At 37.5% G+C, this 23,766-nt stretch overlaps 1 protein-coding gene across 4 annotated transcripts in view; it reads right to left on the reverse strand.

The window, feature by feature from the left end:
* Window positions 1-23,766, reverse strand: part of LOC139133357 (trissin receptor-like) — a 164,611-nt gene that overhangs the window by 23,557 nt on the left and 117,288 nt on the right. Inside the window, exon 3 of one of the 4 annotated variants that reach the window (XM_070699911.1) lies at window positions 20,078-20,147. The exons of the other annotated variants lie outside the window; for them this stretch is intronic. The gene's annotated coding sequence lies outside the window, so the exon portion shown is untranslated. The remainder of the gene's footprint in view (window positions 1-20,077; window positions 20,148-23,766) is intronic. 4 annotated transcript variants of the gene reach the window in all.

A 23,766-nucleotide genomic window follows, 5' to 3' on the forward strand; every position in this document is an offset into this window, starting at 1 on the left:
TGCCACTGGCAGGAAAGCTAGGTAAATGGTTTCTAGATATACGCTAGTCAGCAGTTTCCGAATGCATAGTATTGTTGACTTTGGATCACAAAGAAGGCCCTTGGAAAATGTTCGGGAAGCTCAACGTGCTAGATTAACGCGGCCCTCGACAAAACCACTTTGGTTGTATTGATCAACAAATAGGCGACCTACACGCACATCATACGGCGTACAGACACAAGGATTATTCGTCGTGTCGAGTACATCGAAGGAGTTGAATACTCTCTATTCCACACGTGACGCGCGGGCAATATCCGTGAATGTCAATCACGGAAAAATGATAATAAACTATACACACGTAATTTACGTAGACTATTTTATGTATTAGTACGCCGTATCTTGTTCGTTAATACATACGGAGCAGCCCAAATAAAATGCTTATGAAAAGGAGGCCGCGCTGACCAGACTCTTTGCCGCCAATTTAGCGAGTGTTCACAACATTAAGGTGAGACATTTAAAGTAATGGATCGCACCGTGGTTTGTATAAATATTCGCATAACAAAGACATATCACTTTATAGTAGAGCATTTCATGTTTAAACGTTTATGCCGAAAAACGTCATAATTTGGCAGAATCCCAGAAATCGTCCAGTCACACTTGATAATAATTGTTGCACAGCGATCGACCTCTGAGTCTGATTTGAAAGAGGCGTTTAACATTGGCCTTGAACACAAACTTCACTCTTAGTGTCCACTACCCTTATGTCATCTGTTGGTCGAATGGGTATTCAGCACCAGCGAAATTGGACACTTGTTGCGCTCCTCGATTAGTTAATTTTCCTTCCACTGTGTGACAGTGGAAATTGTAATCGACGGAATGCAACCGTTGCCATAGAGATAAGTCAACTCAATCACGCACACGCTGTTCAGACGAATATGTTCATTTCGCTCACGAAATGGGCATCACTCTATCTATACTACATGCCGCTGATACAAACATAGGTTCCTGTTGAAACGAGTTACAGATGTTATTGTAATGCTTCTTTAAGAGCTCGTTACGATGGATATATGGTGGTAGTTTTAAGATGTTTTTCATCCTTCATGTCGCTTTCTTTGTATGGAATAAAATCTTGAGATTGCCCGGTGATTTCGCTGTGCCCCTGTAGAGACATCGACCTTTCATTGACATTCTTTAATCAAAAGACGTCGTTCGCTGTAAAAAAGTTATCTCAGTCTGGAAAGGTTAGCTGCGAAAAAGCTAATAAATGCTATCCGTGTAGGCGTTCAGTTGATGAAATCAGTCCCTGACATGTTCGCACAAACCATTTCTGAACACAAGCTATCAGTCTGGAGTTTGCACTATTTATGCCTTCATATAATACTGGGCAATGATGTCAAACAAGAATAGCAGTTTGAGACTCAACAAGTTGTAAAAATGTTTATTATTCAAGTCATAATTGAAAGTACTCTCTTGTTACAGACATCCTGTTTGCTTCAAGTCCCAAAGACCCCATCTCCAGACCGGAAGACTTGAGGCAGACATTGGCAGACACTGCAATTCCTCAATGCCCGGAAAAATATTATACATACATGTAAAGCCTTCCATTTCGAGTTTTATGAATCACATAAAATAATTGGACGCTACAAGTGTTTCGTAAAAGTCAAAAATGTTTTGTGTAAGTTTAAATCAGCTTCGAGCATGTACCAGGACATATGTTGAACACATGCTTGGAGTAGAGAAAAACACGACTAAAAATATTACGGTACAGCTGAAATACATACGCACTGACCGTAGTCATGACGGCCAATTTGATAGACACAACTAAATTCTAGTTAAACGGCAACAATTGCACGCATATAAGCTTACATCTTAACTTGTGCAGTAGTTCTGTTGGTATTGACGTATAATTAGTTTATTTTAAAATTCGAACTAATACAGTCAAAGGTCTTTATAAATACCTAATTTACTTCTGATTTCGACACAGCAAGCCATGAATTTTCATTAGTAAATGTTGCAAACTTGTAATTCAAGTACTAATCATTCAGGATCAGTTGAAGAAAAAATCATTTTGATGAATGTTTTGGATTTTGTACGCTTAGCCTAACAAACGTCAGGAATACAATATCCCTGTTATAAAGTCAAGGGGAACGTCTATGAGCGATGGTTTACATAGTTAACGCTGTATATCATGATTTACACTGCAAATGAAATGATCTGCGAACAAAATTACTATCGTTCCTCATTTCAATCAAATCTGTTTCGCATTCTCTCTAAACGACCTTCAGCAGTTGATGATATCGATTAATATTCGGCCACATATGAAGGCCTAGCCCTTTTCAAATGACACATCAGTTCCGACACGTGTAAGAATAAGATGTGAACTCTATTTCCTTCCAGTCGTCTTATATTGACGATCGATTTATCATATTTTGTTTCAATATTTTCAATCTTTCGTTCCCACAGGGACACAACCAATGTTTACATATTTGCTTCAGTGGCGTTACTATTATGTTAAAATCCCCCGTTTCTCTTACAATTGACGTTGGCAGTAAATTTTCTGAATTTATCTAATCTGTAGTGTTTGTTCTACTGAGGGTGTCTGAATTACATTTGATTTTATTGTAACTCACTAGTTCCGTTAACAGAACTGAGCTGGAATGGCTTAATAGTGCTTTTCTTATTCTTGTAAATTTGAACAGACAGGTTTTTAACAAATCCAATTATTGCGCGCTGCATTTCCGCTGTTACGATACGTATCATTTTGAGACAAAAATCCGGTACAAAAACTTTCAAAGTATCTGTCTTGCCTCGTAAACATTGATTACTTTTTGCTAAACTTTAATCTTGCTGTCTACGTGCGATTGTCTTGATATTGTTCGTTATAAAAAAATCTTGCCGATGTTAGTTTCCCCTTTCAGCAAGAACGTTGAAACTAATATCGGCACGAAATTTCTCCAGCTTGTCGATAAACATTTTCCAAAGGGTCCTAACTTCACAAGATCTTCAATAGAAACACAATTAAAGTGAGTCATAGCTGTATGAAGAATATGGCAAGTATAATAAAATCGCATGACAAGAGGTAATCACCGGAGATCAGCGTAAGGATCAAGCAGCTGTTTGTAATTGCCGGTCAAGTTTGAATGTCCCTTGAAGGGTAACTGTCAAGTCAAAAGCGTGGTTTACATGGGCAAAGTGTAAACGGAGAACAATACATAGGCCTAACTGATGGCACCTTCAATATGCGCTTCACTAACAACATGCAATCGTTCCGTAACGAGAAAAAATCAAAAACAGTAAAGAGTTGTCAAATTTTGTGGAACTTAACAAGTAAGGACCAAGTCTTTGACATTTCGTGGTCAATTATTGACAAAGTATCCAGCTTCTCTAACAGAAGCAAGTAATGTAATCTTTGCATATCAGAAAAGCTGCACATTATCAATGCTGAGAAATACGCGGTTAAACAAATGCTCAGAGTTGGTTTCAAACTGTTGCCACCAAAACAGATATTATTTATCAAATTTTAGCACCACCTAAAAATAGAATGGTACGTCCCATAAATATAAATAAGAGTGTTGCTAAGAATCCTTTCACTTCTGTCTGATGATTTCAGGGTGCATGAAACTTAAGTAATAGAGATATACTACTTTGTTCTTGAAGTAATTTGTGTTATATATATATATATATATATATATATATATATATATATGCTCACCATTAAGAATTAATGTATTCACATGTTCATAGGAGTTAAAGCGCCTTTGACATATACATACAGTCGAAAATAAAACGTTCTCCAAATGTTGATTACTACTTAAACCGATGTTTGGGTTCAAACCTTGAGAAAGAGCCGAGAAAGAGCCGCATACTTACAGAATAATTGAAATATTAGCGAATAGGCTCCCGTGTTATTTTCTTTGAAGGAGTCCCTCATCGAGGGACAGAATTTCCGATAGACAAGGCGAGATCCACAATGCAACGGAAATCGTAGACAAACGTCCTCACTAAAACAACTCGAGTAAACGTTATTGCTAGACTTGTTTTTTGACATTCCGTGGTATGGAGTTGCTTTAATACTTGTGCCATAGCCTACCACCCCAAATAAGAGTGATAGCCACATCAGCTGGACTTTTCGTGTACACATGCGATACACTTAGTTATTTTACTAAACTTTATGAGCATCCACACGAGAGACCGTCTGGTATGCAACGCTACAGGTATCTTTATAGTTGAATTGTTAAGTCGAACGACTTTGCATAACGCAGAATGGAAATCAGTAATGATGCCCAAACAGCGAAATCGACTTACAGATCATTTAAGCATGCACTTTTAATAATGGTAGCGAAGATGGTAAAGATGATGATGATGATGATGATGATGATGATGATGATGATGATAATGATGATGATGATATCCTCCTCTTCCTCCTCCTCGTCATCATCATCGTCATCATCATCATCGTCATCATCATCGTCATATTCATCATCATATCACTGTAACCTGCCTCTCAATAGATCAATATTTGAATACTGTGTGCCTTTATTCGTAATTTTCATACGTATTTAGAATCATTTAGATGGCAGCGTTCTATTTTCTTAGCTCTTGTTTGACATAAAGATGGTACACCTTCCCCATTGTTGTACCTTTGACATCATTCTTTATCATTTCAGTTGATGTAGCATGTGTAAGGATCAGAGAATATGTTGGTAATTGTAGTAATTCTGACACTGAAATTAATGGATCTTCATGGCATTGATATTTGGCTTTGAATGGCTCTGCTCGATGTTTGGCGATACAGGCCTCTTATATCTGATTTCAATATACACGCTACACTGTTAATACAGCTGTACTTCACTTACTCACATTTTTTCTTGTGTACTTTAAATTCCCGTCGGAAATGTTCCATAGAGAGACGGTGGAATGTTTTCCCAAAGGAACTCAGAGTACACAGGATTTTCTACCAGGGTTTATGGCGAAATGATCTACAGCTGCAAAGAGAACACAGCTTACTTCTTTAAATCACACAACAAACGCGTGGTTGAAAACCTAGCGGGAGCTAACAGAGTGGAATGTAAATTCTGCAAAAGTGAAATCGTTTTGCCGATGCAGAAGTCGTGTTTTCTTTGCCAAACTCGCCACAGATGACGGTAGCGACAGATGTTACGTGTACGTTCGCCATTCAAAGCGTGGGTTCAATTTTAAGCGGAAGCAAAGAATAAACGCAATGTAAATAATCAATGGCAACAAGAATTGTTACAAGAAGCAGAGATTGGGTACTGCGACTTAATTTATTTTATTAATATTATTATAATTATGTTATTGTTTCATTCTTAATATTATTTTTTCTATATTTGTGCGTATGTTGAATAACCTAACCTACAGTGTCGGTGAAAAATTATCATACATCCCGGCAAAATAGGTAATTAAGGTATAATGCACCTCGAAGGCAAATAAACTAATCTTTTGCGACACATTTCCGTCCAGCACTCATGTGACTAATTTAAATCTCATTGAGCAATTAAACGTTTCACTGGCTTAGTTTTCAAAAAAATTATTTCCACCATAGAGTTTACATAAGATGGTGGTCATGTTTTATTTCAAGTTTCAGTAAATTTAGGATTTGCTTTTTTCTCTAATACAAAAGTTTGAGAGTTGACCCCTGATTTTTTTTTTATTTCAGAATGAACTTGTTCCATGAACTACGTTAAACATCGATGGATGCATCGAACGCGTCGTGAAAATACAAACCAATAATTTTTTAATTATTAGCCTCGCTCGAGAACAGCGTGTGACTTATACACCGTTTTGTGTTGTTCAATTTACTTGAACACCAAAAGGAATTTGGAATCGTTTGACGTCTATGGTAAGTTATGCCAGCTGGTCGATAAAATGCTCAGCGTGGAAGAGGAAAGTTGACACTGAGTCGCCGAAATTAAAATGTGACGATAACTAGGATAATTTCAGGCATGTGGCAGTTTCCCTTTTACAACATGAACTACAAGATATTAGATTCCCTTTAACGTGTCAGCATAAACGCATCTGGCATTTTGCGATTAATTTGTACGACCCCTATTAAATCATTCAATAATTTAGATGACATTTACTATTGCACATGGGCCTTTACAATCATGCGTCGGATATGCTATCTTTTGGCACATTTAATTTTACGACCTACCTACTTTTAATGCGGCCACATTGCTCGTACCGCGACAGTGTTGTCCGAGGTCTCTGTTTAAGAGCTTGCTGTGTTATTTTCTCCGACGAGTTAATTTGATTAATATCTATCAATCAAATAAAAACTTTTGTTTTTTATTTTTCACTGCTATCCCAGTAATTGATATTTATATCGTGCAACGTTCAATTTATACTTTAAATGCAACTAGATAAAGATTTGCTGCAGATGAACTTAAATACAACGCAGCTCGTGCCAACCATGTGAAAACACTGTTAGATTTTTAGGTTATCCTAACAAAAAATCAACGAAAATATATAGACAGACAACTTTCTTCCCTTAAGGCAAAGTGGCTCGACTTGGTGAACAGATGGTCTTGCAACAAATGCATAAGTACAGGAAGGGAAAGTGCCCCGATATATTTAATCAGCCTTTCAAATGAAAAAACATCAGAAAGGCTGGGCATGTCTTCAATTCCGAGCTGAGGTTCAAGTTCGGCCTGACCTAAGAACTTGTTTCATCTCCCTTCAAACAATGTTGAAAAATAATGAGGCTTGTATCTGACACGTCTCACAATTGGCATCGCATTTAGTTCTCCAAGGTAGCTAGAAGAGCGTGTTCCATCTAAATGTCATCTGTCCCCGTTGGACATGGCGCCATTACAAAAAGCCGTATTTCTGAATAAGGTGATGTCTTCTTCCGTTGCTAATATTTTGAAGATGTCCTCTTTGGGCAAAGAACTGAATCTTGAAAAGTTAGAGTGGCAAAACCTTTCATCTTTGCGATGAGAAAGGGGTTACACCAGGGGTTGTTTGGCAAATTTACTTCCCTTTTCTGGTGACGTGTTCCGGAGATATCTACACAATACTGTTTTCGGTAATTTCAAGACATTCAATCGATATGATTTAAGGATCAGGAAATATTTTCCAAACGTCATTTTTTTGTGACAGTTTTATAACTTCAAAAAGTTGTAGCCTAAGACATCAACCGACACAAGGGCTGGGAAACTTAGTAACGTCCTGACGTTCATTACTCATCTACGAAAAAATAGTTGTCTGCGTTTATTTCGAAGGAGATGTTAAGTGCCACTTGACTACACTTGTTGAGCTGACATCTACAACTTGTAGTCATATTTCCGGGTGTCAGGTTTTTAAAACAAATGTTCATGCATTATGGTAACGTTTACCTTCCAACACCTTTCACAAATCAACAGCGCAACGTTTTGTTATCACCATGAATATAGTAAAGGGATGGAATAATGCGTAGTTATCAGTTATTGTCGCACCCTGCGTACGTCTGCAACTGTGTTTTTGTTAGTGACTGATTTCATCAGGTCATCAATCCTCACAACATATTTCATTCTTTGATTGATTTCTGTAACAGCTCTTCAGATTAAACTGTCGACAATTCCCTTTGGGATTTCTGTGGCCTTTCCATAATTGGTACATCGTTCTTTCCTCGCCCAACTATCTCGCCAGGGGTCGTGTAAAAATAACCAGCAGTACATAGCCGGCTTCATATGTGCTTTTTGATATAATGACAATATGTCCCGATAAAAATCAAAATCATCAATTGCAAACATAAAAAATGTCTCGTATACCTGTTGATAATCGATAGAGGTGATGTTTCTTCGCGTGCAGATGAAACATAAAACCAGCAGTAAAATGAGAGATTGTATAGATAATCGATTTTGATAACATATTATTCTTGCAATCACGATCAAATGTCAAGGCGACTTTGTTTGACCCATTTAATACACCAGTGGCACGATTTCAAGAGTTGAATATATTGTCTTACTAGATAGCAAGACTTTCTGGGATTGAAATGGGCGTTTTCTCTTAGAAACTAGACATTTTGATTTTAGCGCGGGCGCCATTGCGGATGGATGTCCGCAAATACAAAATAACTTTGAACTAAACTCGATTTCCATCGATGGAAATTGGCATGTCATCATGGCAAAACCTCTGACGACGACGCTAGGCTGTATGAAATCCCTCACAGGTCGGGTTGGAAAGTCTACACACATGTCCTTATACACTGGTATAAAAACATGCGCGCATTGGATTTCATAGAAGGATGGCTAACCATAAGCCATTTGCACATGAGGCAGAACCCTGTATCGTAGTCATGTTTTGACACACTAATTATGTTGACGTTCTGCCGTTCAATGTCAATTACCTCTATGTAAAGGTAGAAGGCGCCTCGGGGACATAAATTTGGATTCTTAAACTTTTACAATTCTTTTCTGATATACCACCTGTGGGTGTTCATTTTAAAGCTCATGGTGCAAGAAAACTTTTCAACTGCTTAGTTTTTCGAAATTAGAAAATTTTTATTTTTTTTTTCCATAGAGTTAACACAGCGATGGCGGCCGTTTGAATCTTAAATATCGGTAAATCTCGAGTTATTTGTTTCCCTATTTGGTTAGAGTTTGGGTTAGGGTTAGGGGTACGGGTTAGGGTTAACCAAAATTAACGCGCTGGCTCCCGGTTTTTTATTCTTGATTTTGAAAGAGAATGACTGAAAGATTCCTCAAGAAGGCAAGCTTAAGCAAAAGTTAAAGTCTTTCACTTTCGAGGTGCGAACTACTTGAAATTAATGAATAACGTAAAAGATTCGCCACATCCTTTAAGAATAAGGCTTGACAAGTATATACCAGGTCCTGCACATTTTAAAGGGTTGAAATATCGAAGCCATAGGCTTACTATGCTAGCTTTGAAAGTGACCCAGTTACCCCAGGGACGTTGCTAGGAGAATGTGCTTTGTAACAGAGGGGTTTACTACTCTTGTAATATATGACGCCCGAGCTCAAAAAATTAATTTCCGTTATTCAACACGATTTGAGACCAGCGTTTTGGCATAAAGTCAACCAGTCGATATGAAAAAATATATATGATTCCATGTTCACTATACGATGTCTACAGAACTTTCGCTGGACGTCGATTCCTACGAGAGCCCGTGATTATAGATCTATTGACGGCAGTATCGCACCTCCGCGCTATTCAACATAATCCTATGGATAGTTGATCTACAGGTAGCTTCAAATGCACAAAAATTCATCTCTTTGGGAATTATAATAACACCATGATTGTTCACATACCTTCAGAAATACTCCTGACAAATGAGGTTTCGATTTTATTGTAAGGGTCTCTCATTGTCTACAGGTTAAAGAGCAGAACAGTCTCTAAGGAAGGACATGAATACATTTCTATCACAAAGGAGAGAGTCTTGTCAGGTACTTCTCACTGTAAATTTGCATCTTCGTGACCTTTTTTTGCATCTGACTCCCCTGCTACCAATGTACGGACTTGTGCAAACTAGCTCCATTGTGTATAATTGTGTTCGGAATCTCTAGTTAGGAACAAAAGTAAGGAAAAAAATCATAATTTTTGAAATGTACGTCCAAAAGATCGTCACTCATAACTGTTCGTAGAGCGGCTCATGCCCTTGGTTATTTGCCTATAGAAACTCAAACAATTTGTCTATCATCCCTGAATGCACGAACATGATACCACTATTCCACATATTCGCTGTAAAGTTATTATGGACGAAATTGCCTAAGATGTAAAGATACTGGGATAAGATAATCTTGAGAGTGAAAATCTGACCTAGACGCGGTTTTATATTTCATTATAGATTATGTACGCGATTGCATCACAATTACTAACCGATTCCGTTTCGCTTCCGATCGTCTCTTCATTTGTTTATTTTTTCTTCGTGCCCGACCGACAACCATAAATGTTTTTATAGAAATAATCGTTACCTTTAAAGAAAACTCTTATCAGTCCATGGATTCCGACTGATAAGCTAGCTAATGTTTCATTTAAAAGCACACGTATGCTCCTACAATATCGATAAGAGTACGCTTTTAATAAATCATGCGCATATGCTCAGTGTTGAAGAGGGTGAATCTCAGTCACGTATGTAATTGCCTGTGAGATCATGCCTGAATAACTAATCAGCCAACCTCGACGCCTCTGTCAGATTCAAATTTAAACAATGCAATGAATAGCGACCAAGATCAATGATTTTGCAGTTTCTCACAATAGGATGGTCTCCTTTATTCAACACCCTAACTTTCTTATGATGCAAATGTATTACCTTGATACCATATCTGTGTCCCCTCCAATATCTATGACGCTTACCGCTCTCCCCACGCATTTGTCCGGAGAAAAAAAAGGTCGACTAACGTCTTTCCCACCGTGAGAACATATAATTAGTCGTAAGTTATTTCCGCTGAGGCTTGAACATGACGGCACTGACATATACCTTGCTTACAATTTCAGTTTGGATTAATTATTCTGTTTAATCTATAGGGATTTCACGTATTGACTTATAGTATTCTCTCCTTTCTACCTTTTTCCTTTCAACAACAAGTCAAGGTCGTTTGCAACTAAGGCCTCCTTTGATTGTAATTACGTTCATGCCACTTAATTGTCTTTTTGATTTGACTACGTTAGTACCACTTAAGTGTATTTTTCTATTGAACTGAGTTAATACAAGGTTAAGCGTTTTTCCTATTTACTGCCCTAACACCAATTAGGTGTTTTTTCCTATTTAATGGCGCTAATACCACGTAAGTGTCATTGAATGATTGGAATTAAAATGATAAAGGTGTGCGCACTGAAGAATGTTTGTTATCGAAAAGACAATCCAATCATCTATTAAAAGTATATGCTTGTTAGCTGGTTAGGGGGGAGTGCATGGCTGTCCGCCATTTGTATTGAACAGTCGCGTCTTTCACAACGTTAGTACCCAAACTGCTTTAGGAAATTTCATTACAGCGACAGGTCCCCCCAAGTGAAAGATGAAAACTTCTGTGTTGCAATACAAAATCTGACCCCATAGATTTGCAAGTTGTAAAATTTGTCATGGATTTGGCCTCTGAGATAGTACCCGTATAATTTCAACAAATTCTCGGTGTATAAAGCTGTCTACCGTGCAAAGGTTTTACAGATAATTTATCAGTATGAGATAATTATATATATGATACCTTTTACTTGATTTTCATATATATATATATATATATATATTATATATATATATATATATATATATATATATATATATATATATATCGATACCTTTTACCTGATTTTCACTCATTAACGCGACTTCATACAGTCGGATTTTAATGTCCGAAATTTGCTTATATACCTTTTTCAAAATCAGATTGAAGATTGGACATGATTTGCACTTAAAGCAAATTTCACTCAATGACAATCTAACCATTTAACGATGGCGTGAATGCGTGAAGCTCGAGGACTACTATCAAACATAGTTATGTTTCCTCAATTTTTGATATTGTTCTGCAATCCTGCACCCAGCTCTGTGTCCCGTGAGAAGATACATACCCAACTTGCTTGTGTATAAATGAAGGATACAAAGCTCGATAAGGATTGCAGAGTAATGGTACTATATTATATTATATCATACCAGTATATTGATGGTGCAAATACAGCGATCTGATTGGTCGAGACGCAAAAAAACCCGTGGTATATTGGCGATATACCACGGCTGGCATGCGCGCTAGCTCTCAGCTTGAGAAAAATTCCTCAGAATTTCAATATACTGTTATGATATAATAATTCTGACCATTTCACTTCATATATGCATTCGCTATCACTCGTGCATAGATGTCGTGAACTGGTCAAAATCTCGTGGTATACCATCGCTGGGTGTGCTTTATTGCTTAATTATAGCATAAACAAGGGATTATGTGCACGTAGGTAGGTGACTATTTGAGCGACGTAAGGAGAAAGTTGACAGCATGTGAGTGTTTGGGTGTCTCGAAACAAAGTACGCGACCCGGAGATCTTGAAACTTTTTTGCGCATGCTATTTTAGCTCTGCTCAAAGTCTAACGCTATCACATGACAGTTGCGTGCCCAAGAACTTCGCTGTCGATAAACATGATACACAGCTAACGACCGGAGAAGGGTAGTTTTTGCAAGACGAGATATGGATATGAGACAGGGTTTCCGCGCAATGATTCACAATGTTAACCGAAAATCATCCTTCTTTAATCTCCGATCGTTCTTACATTATTCTTCGTAAGTTTTCAATTTTTGTAGCAATTTACGAGCGTTACGAGCGACAGCGCGAGCACAGAATATATATATATATATATATTATATATTATATATATATATATATATATATATATATATAGCTCTACTCTAGTATTGAGCACTCTACTCCAGCTGATCTTGAACTAAACAAGTATATATATATATATTATATATATATATATATATATATATATATATATATATATATATATATATATTGGTTTTTTTCTTCCTCGAATTCGTTTTTTTGTGGTTCTTCACTATGCCTTTATATGCATATTATTTCTGGATATGAAGTGTACCGCTAGGCCGCTTTAAGTCACGACGTGTCTTTACCCACACGGAAAATACTCACTCAGTTCAAAGTGAGTTAATAAATGATAAGGGCAATATTCATTGAGTTTGTACAGGCTAATCAGGAACATGAATACCGTGTTTTTGATGAGAAATAGAATCGAGGCAGGTTTAATTATATTTCGAGGTGATTTGTGATACGTGTAGTGTCAATACGCTAGTGTAATTAGAAAAGCCATTCTTAATGTGTCGCTGAAAGGCAATTGTTCGCTTGTAAGATTGATCTTGGTTTTTATTCGTCAGGATTGTAAATGTATGTCAAACGGAGTGAAAAAAGTCTTTAACTAATTTGGTGAGTTTTGCAATATAACTTTTACCTAAAATAAAATTTAAAAAAGTGAACTAGTGGCCAATAATTTAAATCAAACGCATGTATACAATTCTAAATATTTGTTTACGAAAACCCACCGACCTTTTCTGAGGAAAAGGGCAAGATGAAATTTAAAATTGTCACTAGGTAGTAGATAAGTTTTACTGGCTGTAAGTTTGTGAATATATTTTTAGAAGTGAGTCTTAAGGTTTGAGTGTACGGGATATACGTTTGTTGTTTTCAAGATCATGTTTTGATAAAAAGTAACTGCAATGATAATATTGACAAAGAAAATATACTGCACATACATTACTGGCTTCCGTATTTCACTCGAGGGAATAGCCCGAATATGGAGAGAGCGGAGGCCTGTTTCTCATCGACTCTTGCGTGTCAGCGACTTTAACGCTGTTGATGACCAGTAGGTTATAACATTGGGAAATTGCTTTAACAGTGAAGTGCACTGCCCTGTTTAGTTCATCGATCTGTCATAAGTAAAACGTAATGTCTCTGCGTGTGACAAATCGATCATTATTGGGCTAATAACCTGTCCTTTGTATACATCGCTAAATGTGCATGCTTATTTAGCGTGGTTCTTGTAATTATTTTTGTAGCTCCATGAAAATCGCTAAAGTCGGTTTCATGATCATATATTGATTTTGGATATGAAAGTTGGACCTCTGCTAACAACACAACGTAAAGCACATTCCCCAGGTTGCAAAAGGTCAATCGCACAATCAATGTCCTTATAAACCTCAGCAAATGGATATTGCTGGGATCACTTAAATGTTGGAAATATTGCCTAAAGAGCCAGACCAAAATTGAACAATCAGCCACTATGTAAAAAAGCGCTATCATCCGGACTACAGCTACAGTCACTCAGGATAGATAATCGCGTATACATCACGTTTACTTTTTTGTACGTCGCACACAAATTTTATAGATTACATTGCAGATAAAAAGAAGTGACTAATTTAAGCTTTTGGATAGAACACACAACTGAGGTGCCGAACTACTAATCATGCCGATGATATCTAAACAGTTTGCTGTTGGTTACAATGTCAACACTGCGTTGACTTCGGGTAGACGAAACATGATACAAAGAATGCAGACGGATGCTGATCAGTTTTTCTGTGAAGCAGCCACTTCGACATTTATGTCAGACAGAAGTGTTCATCGAATACTAGTTTTTATTTTGCCATGTGCAAGTTTTAATGAAAATATTTTCAATAAAAACACTGAGTCATGGATACCACACAATACATATTTGCTTTCATGTCATGGTTAAGAATACCAGTATAAAAAAATTATAATGCAAATTAAACATGTCACTGCCTAACCTGCTATGTGTGTGCATCAGGAAGCTTGGACTAATTGACTTCATCTTAATTAACTCCAGTCTCTGCAAGCAGATCGATAAGTACTTTAGAACTTCCTTTGTGTGTTCTATCCAAACACTCAAATGTAGTTCTTAGTATTTTCAATACAATTTGAAGGTTTATGCAGTGTAATAGTTGAAAGGCATGCATTTTCTTAAAAGTAAAACTTGTCTTTGACAGAGGCAGACGTCTAAGTGACATACCACTCCACTGTTTATTAATATTTGTCCATGAAAGCAGATTGGCATCCGTCTGCAAATACTGCATCATGGTTTGTCTCTCCAGAGCGCTACCCTAATTACTTCAGTCTCTACAATCAGCTCCATGAGTAATTTAGCACTTCCTATGTGTGTTCTATCAAAACATTCAAATGAGTCGGTTCTTTTTATCTGCAATGTCATCTACAAAACTTGTGTGCGACATACAACAAGTACACGTAATGTATACACGACTGTGTATCCTGAGTGACTGTAGCTGTAATATACCAGCATTTGTACATTAACCCTCGAGTATTCCCACAACGTTTCACTCTTTTACTAGCCCTTTAATTTATTTTAACTTTTTACATATCATTTTTAAAAGTGTGATATGTCGATCAATCTAGATGATGCGCCAATGTGCTTTTCCTAGTTGTTAGACTACGTGTATTTTTTTGAATTTGTGGTCGGCATAGCAAATTGTTTACCCTTCAGCCTTGCAAGTTATTATACTTGGAATGTAATTTCCCTAACAGGCGTGTGCAACATTTAAATTAATCGAATCAATAGCAACAAACGTCGATTTTTACATATAAGCTTCAGATGACCTATAGCTGTATTTTTACATGTATATTGTTAATAAGCGATATTAATAGTAGAACGCTGTGTACTAATTTGCATCATTTGTCCACCGACAAGAGAACCATACCAGCTTTCTCTAATAAAACGTTGCGGTTCATCGCAAGGGGCGTTGAAATGATTGCTAATGGTGCTTTACGAATTTAATTCGAAAAAGTGAAAGAAAATAATGTAATTGAAGAAAAATAAATCCTGTTGATAAGGAAACGATACCAGTGGAAGGGGTCTTGTAAATGGGTTGTGTTTATTTCAACAAATCTCGTTTCTCTTACCTCATCTTGTACCTTTTCATCTAATTCTCGGTTGCAAACCTATTTAATTTTCTACCTATACCTATCTACATTCCTTCCTTCCCATACCTTTAGAAAACGAATCATCTGATTTCAATACTGAAAATATAAGGTACTCACTTTCTACTAAAATATCTAAAAACGTCCTCTCCATCCCACCTCAAAATCACGCCATCAACTCAAACTAAAAGTCCCTTTATACTGATAGCATAATCATCCAGGTACTATTTGCAAACGCACTTTCATTTCACACCTTACTATTTTCGAAAATACCTACTTACTCTGCAAATGTTCTGCTGACATTACCTACATACTCGGGTTCCTGCCAACTGTTTCAACTTCCTTATCTTTCTACCAACATACCAGCCTTTCGACCAACAGATCCATCAACACATGCGTATTTGTATCAATGTATCTTGCAATAAGGTTGTTCACCCTTTCTAACTCTAACAAACACACACACATTTGACACCAGTATTGCATCTTTCGGGTTGATTAGCTGGACAACAGTTTGCGACGACAGTCAAACCGCTGGTTAGTTTTCCTGTGAAATCATTCCAGACGTGAGGCTATTAAATTGAGAGAGTCTCCACGTGATCTCATTTAGCTCACTTCTCGTTTAATTTTCTCGTCACCGATAAATCTTCAACAAATGGCGTAGGTAGTTCATATCTACAACACCACTGCCAAGACTACATGGAATAATCGCATCCTTTAATCTAACTGCCGCGCAGATTGGAATTCCGGAAGAACATGCGTATTATTTTGAATAATACATTCCCTGCGTCCTTGTGTGGAACTACAAAGATCATTTTGTGAAATATTGTCAAATGTTGTCTTTACCCAACATGTGTTTTGCAAGTCCATCGTTGCTTATCGTGTAAAGTTATTTGAATTAACATACAAACAAACAAATAAACATACATACATACATACATACATACATACATACATACATACATACATACATACATACATACATACATACATACATACATACATTCACGCACGCACGCTCGCACGCACGCACGCACGCGCGCACACACACATACATACATACATACATACATACATACATACATACATACATACATACATACATACATACATACATACATACATACATACATACATACATACATACATACATAAATACATACATACATACATAAATATATACGTACATACATACCTTCTACTTATAAGAGCAATACATACATACATACATACATACATAAATACATACATACATACATACATAAATATATACGTACATACATACCTTCTACTTATAAGAGCAGCCTTTAGCCAGTTAGCGTCTATTTCTTTCTTACATGTACAAAAAAATTTATGTCAATATAACCTTAGTCCTTACTATCGGTTTCTTGAGCATTTTCTTAACACGTTTAGAGAATAAGAGCTAAGACAATACCGTCTTACTGCAGAATAGATAAAAGTAGTGCTAAAAATCAACTTGGTCGTTGTTGATGAAAATTCGCTAAGCGCGAGTTAGTTGGACATCGAAAGATACAGCGTATGTTACATAGACGACGGGATCCTAAATTAGTAACATTGACAAATACGAAGTGAACGTTTCATTATACAGCAACCTAATTACACAGTTTTCACATGCGTACGAAGATGCAGATCGAATGAATCAACGAATAAAAAATGTACGTAGCAAGTGAATTTTGCTTTGAATCTATTTGCTTCAAGGTTAGCTTACTATCTTCCCATTAACATTCAATATATTTTTTCATCCATTTTGTATTGCCCTCTCAATCGGAATGTACCATCAGAAGTTCACACATATCGACCGTAATTTATTTTTGCACTTGTCATCAGTTTCATATAAAAATCATGTGACGCAAATAATTTCGCCGCTTTTGGAAAAAAACCCTCTCAGGGGTCTTTAGTGCAGGAAGAGACTTAGCTAACGTCAAAGTTCTTTCGGAAGGGTCTGAAAAATGTAGAATTTGCGTCAAGGGGCAACCAATTACCATGCTTTAACTGAAGCGCAAAAATAAAATGGCAAAGTTACGTGTATAAATGAGAGTAAATCCGGATATACAGTCTACGTCAAACTATTAGCGCCGCCGCACCTATTTTTACTATCAAAATGCTTTTAGCTTCGCATCCACTGGACCGCAGTATCCTGTCCATGTCTTACAAAGCCAAAAACGACTTAGCAACGCATCTCGTTCCCAGCGGTGGATAATAAACCAACGGTGATATTAATTTCGTCAGTTGAACCCAGTGGTATGTTAGGACGAGATTGTACAACTAGAAGACATTTATTCAAATACGATGGTGGCACTGCAATTCGTAGGAACAGGTAGCCATGCTAAACTGATACTCAAACAAAGACGCAAGCGTAAAGCGAAACTGGCAACATTTCACATCCCTGCGAGAAACAAGACCACTGAACGGCAATATTTGCATGCGCCTATCCATCGTTACCGCCCACAGGGACCTGTGCAACAGTGTGGAAAACGTCATTAGCAGTCACCAAGGAAAGCGCCCTAAGACTTCAATATGAAGGAGAGAATCCTCATCCTCTATTTGATGCAAATTCATTCAGCATTGAAAGTTACCGACTCGCTTTCATTGAGAAATTCCAATGAAATCCCAGGGTAAATCTTTGTAGCTTCTTTTAGTACCACATAATGACGAAATACTTATGACGGTATGTTTGAATCATTTGGGATGATATTATTACCTTCGTCTATCGTGTTAAACAAACACATGTTTCTTGCCCATTGGACGATAGCAATTAGAAGCACAGTGACTACCATTGGTATGGTTAGCGAACAATCGTCTGGCGATTTGTGATTAGTTTAGGCTCGAAAGATTACACTGACGAGAAGTGAACAGCAATACATAACGAACAGCTCGGCTGACCCAATTGCGACTGTCCATTATACTGCACAAGGCTTCGAGCCGGTTATTGTCTCAGACATTATCGCTCGGAGCTGGCGCCATCTAGATCCGTATAATTTTACACTGCAGCGCAAAATGGACCTCATATGAAAATGTTAATATTCCACTCAGCCAATCAGGTAAAGAAACCGCTAAGGAGCTTTGATGCTTGAACGAGAAATGATCCTTGCCAAGCCGTCATATAGCTATATTAGCTATATGTGTGAAACACTGACCTTGAAATAAGGAAGGCCGAGATATACTCCTGGACTTGGACCAAGCATATCCGACGAGACATTACAGTCTTTTGGGTCACAGAGCCGCGTACGACGTCATCGGATGTCCGCCTTTTAAAATCGAGCCTGGGGATAAGCGTAAAGCACTTTAAACTCCTCGCGCAGAGTGAGCATTAATATGGCACGAGCATAATGCCTTTACACTCAACAATCCCATGGTGAGCAAGAGTGTGCAAATCCCACTGTCAATCGCGGGACATATTTACAACTCTCTTTTACAGCACCCCATCTCATGAAAGTTGAACGCCTCTTGTTCACCGAATAAGCTACAATCAGGATCAGTAAATCAGCCGTCAGCACCTGATCAAATATTGAACTAGAATAAAGGGTGTAAATCACTAGTTCGGTCAATGCATCAAATAAAAAGTAAATTATTTTTGCAAATAAAATCAGATGGGTCGAACAAATATAGATAAATTAGTCTACAACCGAGATAAAGATAATTAAAAACATATCAGGCAATTGTCTTATATGTACACATGGTAATCATAGATATTTATCAGTCGCGGTGAGAAATCAACATAATTGAAATTTACATGTGGTTATTCGTGGGCATTTTCTGACATTTCACTCTACTCAATTATGCATGTAAGGCAGAAGTCCGAGAAAGGATAGAATGCATCGACGGCAAATGGATGTTAGAATATTGCAAGGAAAATTCATCTGAGCTCGTTATCCGAATACGAAGATGATTATCGTTGGGTATCATTGAACGTCGTCCATAACAGTTCCTGATTTCCATCATATTTTCAGACGATGATGCGTTTCCGTCCCTGTACATATGACGTGTTATCAACGTATAAAGTTCGCTGCAGAATTTCGTCGTAGATGCACGTAACCGCTTGCCCGCCTTTTATGTTGATTCGAAGGAAGGGGTGGGGGTACATTACATTTCGTAATCAGGGTGCTGTTCAGAAACGCGTATTCAGATTGCTTTTCACACTTTGCAGTTAGAAGAACGAGACCTGGTTTCTCACTCAGATTTGTCATTCGCTTTGTCCGTTGCCGATTTGCGTAAACGCTGTCTTGACGCGAGCAGTGTACGACGGGTAAATTGTAAATAAAGCCACTCAGACACGATAGCTTCAAGCAAAACTATAATGATGGAAAAACCATGATTTGATAAAGAAACCGTTGCAAATTAAAATGGATGTAGTGCAAAAGGTGTGGTCGAGACGACCGGCAGCGAAAAAGTGAGCACCATCAAAGCTTGTAAACTCAGACCAAGAGAAACAGATGTGTTTTTTTAGCTTAAAGGGTCCTGTTACCGAGAGGAGTAAATTTTGTCCGTGAAAAATATAATTTTGAAAACATTATCTGAGCACATCGACTCTTGAAATAAATGATAGAAATAGCAAGCAAATGAAGTTTTACAAATAATAGTTAGATGCCGATGAAAAAAGAGAGTAGGAGGCAGAGCGTTATTATTTTTGGTTAGAAAGATATATCTATGAACCTAAATAAGGGATATTTCCTACCTTTCCTCGTTTACGACGCCCTGTCTCTTCGGAGATAGCGATAAATCGAGGATCAACATTTGCAGCGGGCCTGCAAAATCGAATATACGTTTACAGCCAATAGATAGTGCTCGTCTGAATTGAAATATTTCGTAGAGAATGATACACTTCAGCAGAGTGTACGCCCACCGCTGAGGACATGTTGCAAGTGCCGTGAAAACAACGCCGCTCATATATTTCACTTTATGTAGAGAGGCGCATGCGCACGACTGACTAACAACCCAAGCGGTCTCATAGAGTGCATGAATTTGGTTTGTTAGTAATGTTCATCGCCACACAATATACAGGAAACGTTTAATTGCTATTAAATAGCCTTATTTAAAATTTGATTTATATTTTACTGATTTCTGGTAGGGTGATGGCCGATGATTCAGAACATTAAATTTCCTGGTAATTGTTTATAAAACAGTCTTTCGAGAGTCGACGATTGGGTCAATAACATTTACAAAATACTTACTAATCTGTTCAGCACAATGATGCATAATTTTAACTTGCTTGGGGAATAAGAAACTGTGCAAAAGCAGTAAGTATAATTTCATATTCAAAGTTTACGTAATACAGGGCAACGACTCGAATATTTCAAAGACAGTGTACATTGATGCAGACAAGCAGCTGTACCTCTTTCCCTTCCTAAATCACTGCACTGTATTAAGGTAGCATGCGCCTCGAAAGTGAAAGACAAAATTTTTCTTAAACTTCTCGTAAGGAGTCTTTCAACCATTCTCTTTCAAAATGGAGAATGACAATCGGGGGTCACCGAGCTAATTTTGGTACTAGAGAAACAAATAACCACTGGATTTACCGATATTTGAAATTCAAAATGGCAACCATCCCTGTGTTAACTCTATGGAGAAAAATAAAATTTTCGAATTTCGAAAAACTAAACCGGTGAAAAGTTTTCTTACATCTAGAGCTTAAATGAACCCCAACAAGTGGTATATCAGAAAAGAATTGTAAAAATTTAAGGCGCGATCTACCTTAAGTCTATGGCATAGATTTATAATAAGATAGAGAAAACCCCGCCATTGTGTTGTTTATTCCGACCAAATGTTGTAAAAGCGTGTCTTATGTTTAACCTTCCAAACGTACATTGAGATGTGATTACGTTTCGTGACAATCAGCCGATTGTAGGAACGAAAGACACATACAATCAAAGTACAAATAATTTCAATGGGATTTAACTCGATGTAAAGTCCAGTTAAGTTAAACAACATTAACAGCGTTAAAAAGGCATAGCTTTAAAAGTGCCTGATCTAAAGTGTCATTTCCCGATCAAAGCTTCGACATTGGCCTCCTTACGCCATTAAGTTAGGTGCACTATACTTAGAGTAACTCGCTTCTAGAGAAAAGAGTCAGTGGCCACGCAGGTTTTGATCAAGCGGCTTTCTCGTTATCGCTCATGGTCATAGTTTGGAAATAAATTAAGCAACAAATGGCAGATGTCTCGGCGATGATTAATCACCAGTTCAAAAGGTCTCATATTCAATTTTCTAAAACACTGCATATAGTGTAATAAAAATATGCAACCGAAATGCTGTTGAAAATGTATCAATTAGTCCTTAAAGTGCGTACACATGTGAGCTATTTAAAGCTATCTGTAAAGAGGAAAGTCAGTGGCCATGCAGCTTCCTATATGTTGCCTACCAATCCCGCCCTATCAAGGGTCATCAACCTCGTATGGCCACGTCATCTATAAGACACTGCATTCACGGAAATGCCATACCAGAGGGAAGGGGGCATTGGATGATAGAAATATTCGATTCGGAAACTTGTCTTTCCTTGACGTTTGAACAGCGACCTGGGTGAATAAGTCACTTCGAGCCCAAACTGCGTTAAAAGTGCATGTACAGAAGCAACTGCATGAAATGAACAGGTCTTAGATTCCGTTTGCTCCAATGCTGGTATTTTGTTGCGCCATAGGGTCCGTGTGTCTACTGAAACCATATTTGTGATCACATATGTTCCATGTCTTAGTTCGAATAATGGAAACCGGTAGATTTTCGGCCTTTACGCATAAACCTTCATATATGGCATCGGGTATTATCCTTTCACCACACACGCAGCTTTTCGCTTGAATTTTGGCGACCTTTCTGGAAGAAGATCAATAGAGTTGTGATTCCATATCGATAGGTTTCTATCTTGTCACTTTGATTAAGAGCACAAGCCATGGTGACCTCAAAAAAATTCCTTGTAATAACCGGCACACTTCTTGGCTGTCATGGAAACATTGAATGGTCGCCAATCGCCGAATGCCAAAGAAGTATGACAATAACTTCAAATATGTGTGCTCTAAGAGGTGAACGTCAAGTAACTAATTAAATATTGTCCCCTAGAAGTTACAGCGTGTTATAACTCACTGCTACCATTATATCGATAGGATTTGCAATTAAATCGCTTTGATACGCAATCCAATTTCTTAATTTAAATTATATCTCAGGGTAGAGTGTGGGAGGCTATCAGCATTCCTTAATAATTCATAGGCTGTGGAATCGTGGCTAAGGAAATATTGGAGATGACGTTATCCTTGATCAGCATAGAATATGCCCTGACGTTTATTTCACGATCATTCCCCTATTCATCCTACTCACGCCGATAAATTATTCATCGCCCGTGCGAAATTAAAGAATGGCTGAAAACAGCTGTTGTGTTAGTAAAGCGGACATCCATTCGGCATGAAATGAACCCTTACTTTCCTGTTTGAAAGAGTTTTAAATCATTCTCAGTATGCGGTTACAGTAAAAACTAAAACTAAAATTATTGGTTATTAAATTAAAAAAAAGTTGGATTGCAGTAGGGAAACCAGGGAGGGTGCATAATATGTGCAGCGCAGCGATCCTTGTGAAAAACAGTCCATCAAGAATCGCCATTGTGTACATTTATATCACTTTTCCCGGATGAAGTAAGTGAAAGTTTTTAAGGGAACTTGGAACCCAGAAGATACATCAAAACACTTACGAAATACAGGAGTTTACGTGGTCCACGCTAAAACGCCGTTTTTCGTCTCATTATAATTTATCCAAACACACCCTGCAATTCTTTGTATCACAGTGTGTAGGTGTGCGACTTTCGAAGATTTCAAAGTACCATCGTTTATATTGGAAGAGTAAACACGAGCTGCGCAAAGTGTAACGTTGGACTTGCGTCACATGTACGTGTCTTTAAAATTCGACCATGTGCTTTCTGCATTTTGTGGCTGAGCATTTTTGAACCTATTTCCCCCGTCTGCGATACTTTTGGACGTAACGTCTTTGGCCCAAGTAATAAATGTATAAACAAACAAATAAACAAATAAATCAATAAATAAATTATAAATACAAAACCGATTGAATGAAACAAAAGATAAATTAAACAGCCACGATAACAAATAAATGCCATTGAAACTAAATATTCAAATCACAATAAAATAAACAACTTAATTGAATATGAAATCATAAAGCAAAGCCTCTTTCAAACGCAAAAATGATCTTCCTACCGGTGTTTATCGCTCGTGCTCATTGCCAAATTCTACCGTCTCTCGAAGTGCATCTTAAAAATTCCCTGTCCAATGTTGTTCACTTGTATTTCGTGCCATTTTCACCGCATAAAATAACAGTCTGATCCCAGGGATTAGTGTCATTAGAGAGTCCATCTCCTCTACTGCAATCTAAAGT

The sequence above is a fragment of the Ptychodera flava genome, chromosome 5 (genome assembly GCF_041260155.1).
Source record: "Ptychodera flava strain L36383 chromosome 5, AS_Pfla_20210202, whole genome shotgun sequence".
Lineage (NCBI taxonomy): Eukaryota > Metazoa > Hemichordata > Enteropneusta > Ptychoderidae > Ptychodera > Ptychodera flava.